The sequence below is a fragment of the Sitophilus oryzae genome, unplaced genomic scaffold (genome assembly GCF_002938485.1).
Source record: "Sitophilus oryzae breed Bouriz unplaced genomic scaffold, Soryzae_2.0 scaffold_690_pilon_pilon, whole genome shotgun sequence".
Lineage (NCBI taxonomy): Eukaryota > Metazoa > Arthropoda > Insecta > Coleoptera > Curculionidae > Sitophilus > Sitophilus oryzae.
The window spans coordinates 2,983,873-2,996,231 of record NW_022147296.1 but is presented as its reverse complement, the minus strand read 5'-3'; the positions used below and the strand labels follow the sequence as shown (position 1 = coordinate 2,996,231).

At 32.6% G+C, this 12,359-nt stretch overlaps 1 protein-coding gene across 1 annotated transcript in view; it reads right to left on the bottom strand.

Annotated features, from left to right (window-relative positions):
* Positions 1-12,359, bottom strand: part of LOC115888229 (FMRFamide receptor) — a 336,884-nt gene that overhangs the window by 259,791 nt on the left and 64,734 nt on the right. The window contains exon 2 of the mRNA XM_030907887.1: positions 791-864. The gene's annotated coding sequence lies outside the window, so the exon portion shown is untranslated. The remainder of the gene's footprint in view (positions 1-790; positions 865-12,359) is intronic.

The following is a 12,359-nucleotide window of genomic DNA, read 5'->3' as shown; positions in this document are numbered from 1 at the left end:
GTTTCCTTGTGCTGATCTTTCCATCGTTCTCTTCCACGCACAATAAAACTTCCAAGTCGGTATCATTTCTTGCATCTTCTCTTTGTTCCTGCCTTGCTTCACATCTGCAGTTATTTATTATGGTACCTTTGGTCTCAAATCTCTGGATATTCCTTACGATTGTAGATTTTCCAAGTATCGGTCTATTCGGATACAGAGCAGCAAACATGTCCGACACCTTTTGATAACTATTTCCTTGATAAAACCATTTAATCATCAATACTTTTTCTTCGGTAGTGTAATTCATGGCTAATATTTTCGATGTAGGTATGAGTTTTTAATAATAATAATAAAGCACTAAATAGACAAATTTCTGAAATGACAACTTCATTTGACAGTTATCTTTTACCTTGACTGGTGCTCATAAGTAAATACAGGGCCATAAGAAAGGAGAAATATTTAAAAAGAAATCGGCGATAACTCGTAAACGGGCTAATCAAAAATATCTAAAGTTATTCTTTTGAATGTGGGTTTTAGTGCTCTTCAATAAACCTCAATAGAATTATTCTCTAAAATAATTAGGGAAGCCAATAATTGACCCCATTAAAATTTACATGGGATTTCCTATGCCCCGCTCGACGATGCAACACCCGGTATAAATTGTACAATAAAACGTATGGAACTGATACGGAACGGAAGCTTACGTATAGCGTCAATACAATAAAAAATACGGAACGAATATGGAATGGATATGGAATGGAAACGGAAGGTATAGTGAAAATCAACCTTAATACGTTTTTAACTAACTTACCTCATTAATGGGATCAGTTACAAAAACGAATAAACTTAGTCTTGCTCCTAGACATCCTTTACGTTGTTTTCACTCTGTAACAAATAGAACGATTTTACAAACATATAAATAAAATACATATATACAAATACACGATGACAGAAAAAAAGCAGATGACGTCAATACCAATCCATTTATTTCATAAAAAAAAGTTTCTAATATTTTTTAAGTTAACTATGGATTTAGTATTAACTAGATTTTTTATTAACTCTCTATGAATTTAGCCAAATAAATAATTATATTTATAGCCTATATCATGGTCACCATATTCAGCTTTCAAACAGTAAAAACAGCATTAAAATCCGTTCATTAGTTTTTCAGTAATGCTTTGACATACAAACAAAGAAATGTTTTAATCTTTGATTTTTGATTTGTAAATCATCATTAGTGAACAACATATTATTTTTTTTTCAAATTTGTTCCATGTACAGGGTAGACCATTTTGGTTGTTTCTATAGGGTATCTAGGAAACCGTTAGAAATATTCAAATTTTGATACTGCAGTATCGGTTCGGGTCCTTTTTTAGAAAAAATCGCAATGCCGCAAACGGATCGTGGCTATCTTGATCGGTTTCGAAGCTACAGGGGAATTCTCAAATTTTGTACTTTTTGAAGATGTTCGATAGTTTGTTTATTTCAGCAACTACGCAAAAGTGAATTATACATTCTAAAAGCACTTTTCTGTGTAGGATGCAGTGGCGTAGTCAGACTTTTTTCAAAAAAAATATTATTTAGATATTAACTATACTTCTGTTTTTTTTAAAATAGAACCCCCTGTATATTTTTTAATTTTCTGATTCAGCTTGGCATTGGCTTCTCGAAAATATATAACACTGTATATTTATTTTCACTATTAACCTCAACATTTCAAATTTTTCTTAATCTATCCAGTTAGGATAGTAGGCCGCGCCGAGTATACGACATACAGTACGTCTGCTGGATCTGTGTCTATGAAAGGAATGCGGACAAAAAACATTTAAATAAACAACAATATATTTTATACGTCGAATTGACGAGTACGTCAACGCAAATCGCTCCGCCCATTCATTTTATTGGCTACTTACAAATTTGTTGAATTTTTATTGATGGGACGCGTCGTCTAATTTTTTACGTAAAACATCGAGAGAATTATCGTTTCCCTTCTCACGGATACCCCGTAGCTACAGAACGGACAGACGTACTGTACATACCTTTGATGGATGCGTGACATTTCATTTCAGCAGATTGAAGTGTGTGTATTTTAAATAATAAAAAAATGAGTAAATTTGAAAATTTTGAGAAACATAATATGTTAGAATGTTATATTGAGTCTAACAAACATAAGCAAATGGCAACTGATTTATATTTTGAGCCGTATTTTAAGCGCGAGCAACCAAACCCAGCCATTTTTAAAAGGTCAGAAAATAGTTTAATCCTAGCCACTTAGGTCACCTGATATCACTCCCTTGGACTTCTTTCTCTGGGGCTTTCTGAAAAACGAAATTTATCGAAATGCAAATAGAACATTAGAAGAGTTACAAGATAGTTTTGTTGTGGATTTTCAAAGTGTAACCAACATACACATTCCAAATGCTGTTAGCGGCGGTGTGCAGAGACGGTGCCAACTCCGTCTAGATAATAATGGGCAGCAGTTTGAACATTTAATGTAGTCTGTGTGTTTTATTTTTTATATTAACTGAGAAGCCTGATTGAAGTAACCTGTTGAGTTTGTATTAAAATATGTTCTTTTGTTTCTGTCACACTTATTTTTTATTTGCTTCGTATTGTTCCTACATGGATTAATTTGATGAATTTAAAAAAATAATATATAAGACTAAAGAATAATCACTCTCAATTAATTTGAAAGTAGATATTCGCTTGTTTCCTCTAATACACGGCATGACCTGCCAAGAGGAAAGTCCATATCTTTAAATAAATTGGAATTTAAAAGTTAATAGTGAAAATAAATATATAGTGTTATATATTTTCGAGAAGCCCATATCAAACTGAATCAGAAAATTTAAAAATATACAGAGGGTTGTATTTAAAAAAAACATAAGTATAGTTAATATCTAAAAAAATATTTTTTTCGAAAAAAGTCTGACTATGCCACTGCATTCTACTGAGAAAAGTGCCTTTAGAATGTTTAATTCATTTTTGCGTAGTTGTTGAAATAAAAAAAACTATCGAACATTTCAAAAAGTACAAAATTTGAGAATCCCCTGTGGCTTCGAAACCGATCAAGATAGCCACAATCCGTTTGCGCCATTGTGTTTTTTTTTTCAAAAAAAGAACGGGAGACTGCAGTATCAAAATTTGAATATTTCTCACGGTTTCCTAGATACCCTATAGAAACAACCAAAATGGTCCACCCTGTACAAACCTTTCGATCTGTATTCCTTTAATACAATACATTAATTATCAACTAACGATGTATTATTTAATGGCACTGTAGCAGTTAACAATACATGGAAATTATCGATGAACGACAATAATCAGCTCAATGGTCAGCTTTAATGTTTATGACCCACTTTGCCACTTAATGTAGGTTGTTACAGGAAACTTTTTTCATTTAATTTCTTATCCACAATCCAATCTCTCTCTTTAGCTAGCTGGCGTCTAATCCTCGCTCCAGAGGCGGAAGACGCTCGATGCGAACGCGGCTTTAATAGCCAAGGGAATCGGGCGGTGGTTAAACCATTTTAACTTGTAATCAAGTGCAGTAACGGCGACATAATGTAGGTTTCCGTGTTAATTTCTAGGCTAAATAATAATTCCTGTTATTTTCACGAACACCGAACGACATTCTTTATTTCCGCACGCGGTGTTGACGTCATTCTGGAAAGGCTGGATATTAAATTGATATTTTGATCATAGTTGTTTTTTTATTTGTTTATAGAGCTGAATAGAAATATAATTTTCATAACCGGAACACCGGGACAAAGACATAATTACTAATGCATATTGGTTCCAGTTCTGTGTGTACAGGGTGGCTCGAATTCGACGCTCATGATTGGGATTTCGGAAACCGTAAGAGATACAGGATCGGTTAAATGGAGGCAAAGATGCGCAATTTGATGCACAATAAAATGCCGTATTGCATTTTATTTATTTTTTTTTGCATAAAATATTCTGGTGATGGAATTTTCTGTACGAAACGTCGACAAATATCAAACTGACTATATATAGTGTTTTAAGAGTGATGAAAGGATTTAATTAAATTGAAAAAAAATCAGGTCCGTATTTAAAAAAATTAAATTTATTTTTAAAATTAAGATGAAGGCCAGAAGCCGAAACGTCAGAGTCAATCTTTAATCACACAGAGTTATAGAGCAGAAAAAGTGGCCATGAAAATGGGTTTTTCAGTTTAAATTGTCTTAACAAATAAAGCCAGGAAACAACAGAAAGCAAAATTGAAAATTCCGGTTTTTTTCGAATATATTTGGAAGTATTCGGAATTTTTCAAAATGCAATACGGCATTTTATTGAGCATCAAATTGCGCAACTTTGCCTCTATTTAACCGATCCTGTATCTCTTACGGTTTCCGAAATCTCAATGATGAACGTCGAATTCGAGCCACCCTGTACAGTACAGGGTAGGTCAGATTGGACGCTTTTAAAGGGAAACATCCTCTTCTATAAGAGATTAGAGTTCAGAATCGGGAAATCCCGGTACCGACAGTACCGGGAATGGGCTCTTTCACTATATTTTGGAATTAGCATAATTGAATAAAACAATTAATTCTAGAATTTTCTGCTATCTCACTTTCGAAAAATTTGAAGTCGTTCTTAAGAAAATAAATAAAAACAAAAAAGCCCAGAATAAAAATCCGCACTTTATTTTTAATACGTCAAACCTGGCATGTTGAAAAGCGGCAACACGGCCGTGGCCGGGCCACCATGCTGACCCATCACCACCTCCACACAAGACCATTCAACCTTTTCCAATATGGCGGAGATAGAAGTGCTTTATTTGGCGGGTATTTTAAAACCTGCTTTGTTTCCAAATAGACATTTTTCACACAAATGTCGGGTTAGATTACGTAATATTTCACTAATTTTTTAATTTACAGGGAGTCTAAAGTTCTCCACATAAGTATGGAATTTTTTGTATTATTACTTTTATGAAAACATCAGTTAGTTACTTTTTATAAAAGGGTCTGCTTTCTCAGAAAATAAGTAGTGTTGAAATATTCAAACTTGAAGTAGCATATATAGTGTGTTAAAAATCATCGGAAAAAGAAATAACCAGAAATATATGAGAGAAAATAGCAATATAAACTAAATATTCAATTGCAAACACTTACCTACCATAGTTTAGAATTTACTGAACGTTTGATAAATATATACTATTATGGACAGTATAGGAAGTTACTTGACTTAGTAAAAGCCTTGGTAAATGCTCTTCGAATTATAAACTACACTGGCTTGGGTCAAAAAATATGGAATATTTTTTCTATGTTTTGCAGCATTACACAAATGGAAATAAATTTAAGCTATAATAGGTGAGGATAAATTAAAAATATAATATGTGTTTCAAGATTTTATATAGAAAAAAAAACTAAATACCTTTTTGACGGTTCGTAAGTAAAACTTACGCTTAGCTTAGTTTTCTTTACTCTTTCTCTTTACATAGGGTATTGTCTTTGTGGTAAAGACGTCATTCCGTTTTTTGCATAGTTCTTCAATAAAATATATTTTATATTCTGAACAAGATGGATTTAATAATAAATTCTGACGTATGTGAGGGGCAATTGTGACCTAAAAAAGACTTACATCCAGGCCATTTATATTTTCAAATGTCAATGTTGTCAATATCTTTCTGTGATCTTTTTGATGTAAAAAGCTTGATTCTTCTTTCAATATTTTACTTATAGTGAGGTAAGTGTAAGCATTAGCCATAACTATATCCTCACTAAGGTAACATGGCCTTTTTGAGGCATATTTAATGCACTTCTTACCCGAAAACTACTAGTAGGAGTGAAATTATCTCTTTTAATAGCTGTCAACCATTTTTTACGAAGCTCGTCATTTTTGGGGAATATAAAAGCAGAAACCTTGGGACCCCCCCTATAATTCCCGTTACAATTTGGAACAGAGCATGTAAAAGGCATACTACAATAAAATGTTAATACCTACACTTAAATATCTATCTTTTGATTATTGTAAGTAACCATTATAAAGTACTAAGCAGACTGGCGGCGAAGGCTTTTTACTCATTTAGGTGTAAGATCTTGATAAATATTTCTAGTTCTTAACTTAAAATAATTAATAATAGAGGAGTACGACAAGCACAAAAGTTTGAAGTTCTCTATGTGGAATGTCTGGTTTGGATTTTTATTACACTGTTATTTTATCACAATTTCCTGATCACACCATACACTGAACACTAAGAACTAAACAAATATGTTGCAGAAGCACACAAACTGGAGATAATTAATTATTTCTGGTATGCAATCGGAACGAGAAACCACTACCGGCTTTTCAGGTTAAAGGTAAACAATTTAATAATGCGCTGCCTTCGCCGCCATATTTGCCTTGCCCATATCATGTTGATTGGCCTTGAGTTGAGGTGGTGCTGGTCAAATCAAATCGCAATGTTGCCAGTTGTTGGCTGGCGCACGAGCACGGTTCTGCAATGTGATTGAGTGTATTTTTCATACGTCATCAATTGGCGCTTTAAAATTATTTCAAATTAAAGCAATTTTGTGGGCCTATAAAAAAATTATTCAATGTCGCGGAACTATTTTTTTTGGATAAATATACTGAAAATAGTCTTCTATTTCAGATTTTGTCCTTAAATTGGGTATTTTATTTTTTGTGAAAGAGCCTATTCTTTTGACACCTCAAAGAAACGGGACTGGAAAAAAAAATCCCGGTACTTTCTAGCGATCGAAATCAAACTCTTCTAAATAAGTAGTGATGCTATCTCTTACTGTTCTTACTTCTGACGTTATTTTGAAGTTTCTATAATGTTTATTAGCAATTATTAAAATTTTGAATATGTTATTTTATTACTTAGTTTTTTTTTTCAATTTAGTTAAGTTGGTTTCGAGGTTGGTTGATGTTGTTTGATGTAATTTAAGCTACTTATGTGTTTTCTTTTTTTTTTCGCTTGTGTCCATGTTTACGTTCTCATGACTTAATAATTTGATATTATTTTCATTTGAAACTCAATTTTTTATCGATTTTACTTTTGGGAAGTACTTACTTGCTTGCTAATAACTCCACAGTCGTTGAACGAAAATATTTTAGTAAAAATAGTTTAGTGTAGTTAGTTTAGTTAGAAAATATTTTAGTATGGTTCTGGAAACTCTAATTAATACTACCAATTAAGGTTCAGATCTTTTTAGCTATCACAGAACCGAGCATCGTTAATCCTGTTAGCGGTCGAAATCAAACTCTTCTAAATAAGTAATGATGTTATTTCTTATTGTTCTTACTTCTTTTCTCTTTTAAAGTTCCTATAATATTTATTATGTTATGTTTTAAAATAGGAAACAAATTTCTTGCAGTATAGGTATATAATAAAATTATATAAGAATTATTGCCACTTAACTGCTACGCTGTGTTTGTCATAATGTGGATCAACCTGCTGTCACTACCGGTTTCGGAGCCCTACTCCATCATCAGGTGAGCTTGGGCAGATCCACAAAATGACAACCACAGCGCAGAGTAGTTAATTCCGACTTGTCGGAAGTATCGGTTAGATATTAAGTCCCGAACGGGAGATAGCGGCCTGCGTGCAATGGTAGTACTTTCGTACCACCGAGGAGCAACTATCGATAGTAAAAGGATGGTAAAAGGCTTTTTTTCAGGAAAGCCAAATTATAAAATAGAAAACAAATTTCTTGCAGTATAGGTATATAATAAAATTATATAAGAATTCTTGCCACTTAACTGCTGATATTGATCGGAATTAACTACTCTGCGCTGTGGTTGTCATATTGTGGATCTGCCCAAGCTCACCTGATGATGGAGTAGGGCTCCGAAACCGGTAGTGAGAGCAGGTTGATCCACATTATGACAAACACAGCGTAGAATTAAATTTCTGTATCAGCAGTTAAGTGGCAAGAATTCTTATATAATTTTATGTTATGTTTTAATACATACTTGCAATTTTTATTTAATATTTTAGGGGTTTTGGTCTCAAATTCAGTTAAGTTGGTTTATGTTATTTCATGTGAAATTTAAGTTACCTATACTTTTTTTCTTTACTTGTGTTCATGTTAATATTTTCATGACTGATTAGTTAATAATTTGGTATTATTTTCATTAAAAATCTCAATTTTTTATCTACTTTAGGTACTTTGAACTTAGAAAAACCATCCCTTGCTTTCTGGTTCATGAACCACTATCGAACAAAAACTAGTCAGTACCGAAAGTACCGAAAAACAGGGAAATCCCGGTTCCTAAAAACAGCTGCGGTTCCAGAAACCCTATAGGAGATAGACGAAAATTAATGTCAGTGTCTGTAGCTCAGTTTTTGTCAAAAACATGATGGTGGAAACCGCACATCGATATCTGCTACCGTTTCGGAGTTACGGGGCGTTTTTCAAACATGTCCATTTTTAACAAATCGCTGTAACTTTTTTGCTATGGAAAATTTTGTATTTTTATGTAAACATTTCCAAAGCACCTTTTTACGTAAAATTTAATGGTTTAAGTTTAATTTTTTTCAAATTTATAATTTAAGAATTATCAACAGAAAATTTGATTTTTTATACGAGACACCTTGTATATTTTTAATGCATCGAAAAAAACTTAAAATTACCTTTCCAAAAATATAGAGTACTTGATATTTTGCTCCATTCCTCTTCGAGATATAGAGTTTTTAAAAATTCGCCCACATTAAATAAGTAGGCTTTGAACGGCGCCGGCAGTAATGCAAAAAGAATTCTAGCTATGAGCAGCAATTAAAACGAAAACGATATTTGCAATGAGATATGCAGAATTTTAACAATTTAAACTATATTTAACAACATTAACACATTTAAACTATATCTAATAACAATAAAAATTAATAGCAAACCAATCCATGAGAATTTGCTACATTGTGTTCGACATGTCGACCGTCTTCTGTTATGGACAGACGGGACCGTTTTTGAATATTTCTGGCGGAAATCATTAACTCAGTAAGGGTGACAGATACCCTCGCATAACCGTTAAGTAAGTACTTCTAATTCTTGTCTAAATTATAAGGGCAATTTAAAAATAAGAACCTTTATTCTTCTACAAAAATAATAATCCACTAAGAATAACAGGCACTAAAATAATCTTTGAATCACCCTGTACGTAATTTTCCTGTTACGATAAAATTATAATTAGCATAATGTGCTTTGTATCAGAGCAGTACCAACACACGTGGGTGGGCAATATCTCGAATCTAAATATATCTGAAACACTTGTTGCAGGAGAAATATTTGTACTGTTTTGTTTATCCCATTGGAACTCTGTTTTTTTAAGTAATTCCAATTTAGAGTATTCCATTTTTTATTTAACTGGATTGAATTATGATGCCGTATTATCAAATTAATTTATATATTTGAATCATTCATTATTATTTTATCTCTATGCTTTTTTCTGTAGTCCAATTATTCCAATTATTTTAGAAAAATAGCATATAAAGGTGCGTCCAGACCTAACAAGACGAGAGCGAGACATCTTCTATCCATTTTTTAAAGCAAGCCTGCCACGAGACAAGCTAGTTGGATCATAGTGAAAGGAACTCAAACGCATATTAAATTGTAATTGGATATATCAAACATAGATTTAGGAAGAACAGATATCACATTGTGCATTTTAACCCGATCAAACAATCGGAGGTTGACTACGTACTGTAAAAACCAACTGAGATAGAGAAGGCGACATTGCCACATCTCAAATTTGCGCCTATCTACTTAGTTTGATTTGCAGAAAAGACTTTGAAACCTTCACCGGATATCAATAAATCTCAATTTCTTAATTAAATTAATAGTTTATTTTTAAAGAAGCATGCGTAATAATATGTTATTAACCAGAGGATATATGCGTTACTATTAAAGGACATGTTTACTGTTTAATGTGCTGAAACGTCTAGAACTATTGGCAACGTCGCTGCTAGTCTTCCAGAATGAAAATGAGCCGTCCGTCCCACCACCCCTCGCGACGGCCCTTGGTCCGTTATAGCGTACTACGTTTAGCTTACGGTGTGTTTGAAGTCGGAGTGAACTTTTCAGTGTTTTTCAGTAGTTTTTGTTTTTGTTTAACGTACTTTTGAATCTTCGAATTTTCAATATGGTACGACAGTGTCAAGTGTGTGGAAAAATAAGCTCAAATTACCCGAATTTGTCTTTTCACAGGTAGGTACAAATTTCCGCCGTAATTGTACATAGGCGTCCTACAAGGGAGCCCCTTACAATTAAAATAATTTCTAATTATATTTGTTGAATTTTGATCTATTAAAACAAGAACGTAGTAACCGGTAATTGAATTATAATTCGTCTCAATTACGACCTAACTGTTGTAGATCATAACAAATTTGAATATAAACGTTGCATTTGAAACTTTATTATAAGCCAGAAAGTGACATTTCTTTCTCATAAAATTGCGTCATATTTTGGTCATTATAATATACGATATTCTAAAGGAATTTTGCTCAACAAATAAACAAAGGTGTTTACCCGACCTTTTTTACATTTTACTGCTTTATTATATCTGCCCCTTCAGCCTTGTCTAGACAATTTTTTACCACCGTACAAATACCTCTTCCTAGAGTTACTGAAAGTTCAAATTGAAAATCGACGTTGGAGCGATTTTCGAAAACTACCTACTAACGTTTCAACATAAGTATATATGGGATATTAATTATATTATTATATTAGACCTTATAACAAAACTCATCTGACGAAAAAGTGTTAATGTAGTATATTAATATGGAGTAAAAATTTTACTAATTACTTTACTTTTACTTTACTAATTAAATTCCTTCCAAAAAACGATACGCCACTGGCCATTAGAACAATCCAAATGCGCCTAGTTGCCGGGGTCGGAAATTTTAGACTTCTCTGTCTCTTCTGTCCTTGTTTGATACATTGGAATGTTTGATACACTTCCAACGAGTATTTATGAATGAGATGTTCGGTCTATCTTTATAATGTCTTTGATAACAAAGGATGGCCAAATAATAACGCATACAGTAGTAAATTTTTTGAAGCTTTAACATGGTATTTGGTTCGTCGTATTTTATTAATGGTCAGTTTTTTTTTGCTTTTGGTTGTTTTCCCTCTCTCGAAGTGGAAAAAAATGTGTTAAAAAATGTGAGATTAATTTTGGCTTGATCTTGCCTAAATTATTATCGATTGTCATTCCCCAGCTTTCTTTGACGCCGTTTTTCGATCTTATAGTACCGTATGATGAAAAAAAAAACGGCGTCAGTGATGGCTATAAAATGAAGATCGCTGTCATTTTGTATGTAAATTTATATGGGAAAAGTCATCGATCGTACTTTCCTAGCCAACTGGACGCCGTTTTTTTTTGCGATCATACGGTATTATTCACTGCACAGGAAGATAATAATTAGAATTTTAGTAAGTAATTTCGCCGAAATTTACTTACTAAACCCTTTTCTAGCTAAAAAAATAATAATGTATTGTAGATTATTAACTGATTAGTATTTGTACAAGAACAATTTTTCAAAACTTCTAAAAAACAGTTTGGGGAAATTTCAAACCTAAAATCTAGGTTTCCGTAACGATATAATAATTAATTTTCCATTTAATATAATAATTATAATGTCAAGTGGTAAATATTTTTTGAATCCTAATTGTACAATAATATAGGATAATTGTTATTCAAAGACGACAAAAATAGAAATTACTTTATATAATTATATGTTTAAACCCAAAAATATATAATATATAAGTAACCATTTTCTTAATTTCCATCAATTTCATATAAATATTTGTTTTGATAAACGATATACGTGCGAAAATTAATTACCCAATTTAAATAAATTACGCAAATAGACTAGGTATGATTTATGTAGGTTAAAGATTATTCGTCAATTTTGCTACATTACATTTTTTGCAATAAATTTAAAACACCCTGTGGAAAAAATGGGACTGGCATTTTAGATAAAAAATACTTCCTTGTAATCTTAGATGTATTCCTAACATTTCATTTTTTGAATTATTCTATTCTTTTATGAGCTACACATTTTTAAATAAAGTACTGATATTTCTACAATCCTGAATTTGTTGAAAAGAGAGCGCCCAATGCCCGCTGTTATATTGAGGATGTCCTCCAAGAAATTGTCGTTCCATTTGCTCCTTTCATTGGAAATCATTTTATACTGATGAATGATAATGCCAGGCCCCACGTTGCGCGGGGTAACGAATTAGGAGTACGAGTAGTTAACGAGTACCTGGATGAGGTTGGACTACGAAGATTGGAATGACCTCCTTGTAGTCCCGACGTCAATCCAATCAAACATTTATGTGATGAACTTAAAAGAGCTGTTCGTCTTCGTCCGGTTCCACCACAAACTTTACAAGAGCCATGGCTAGCTTGAC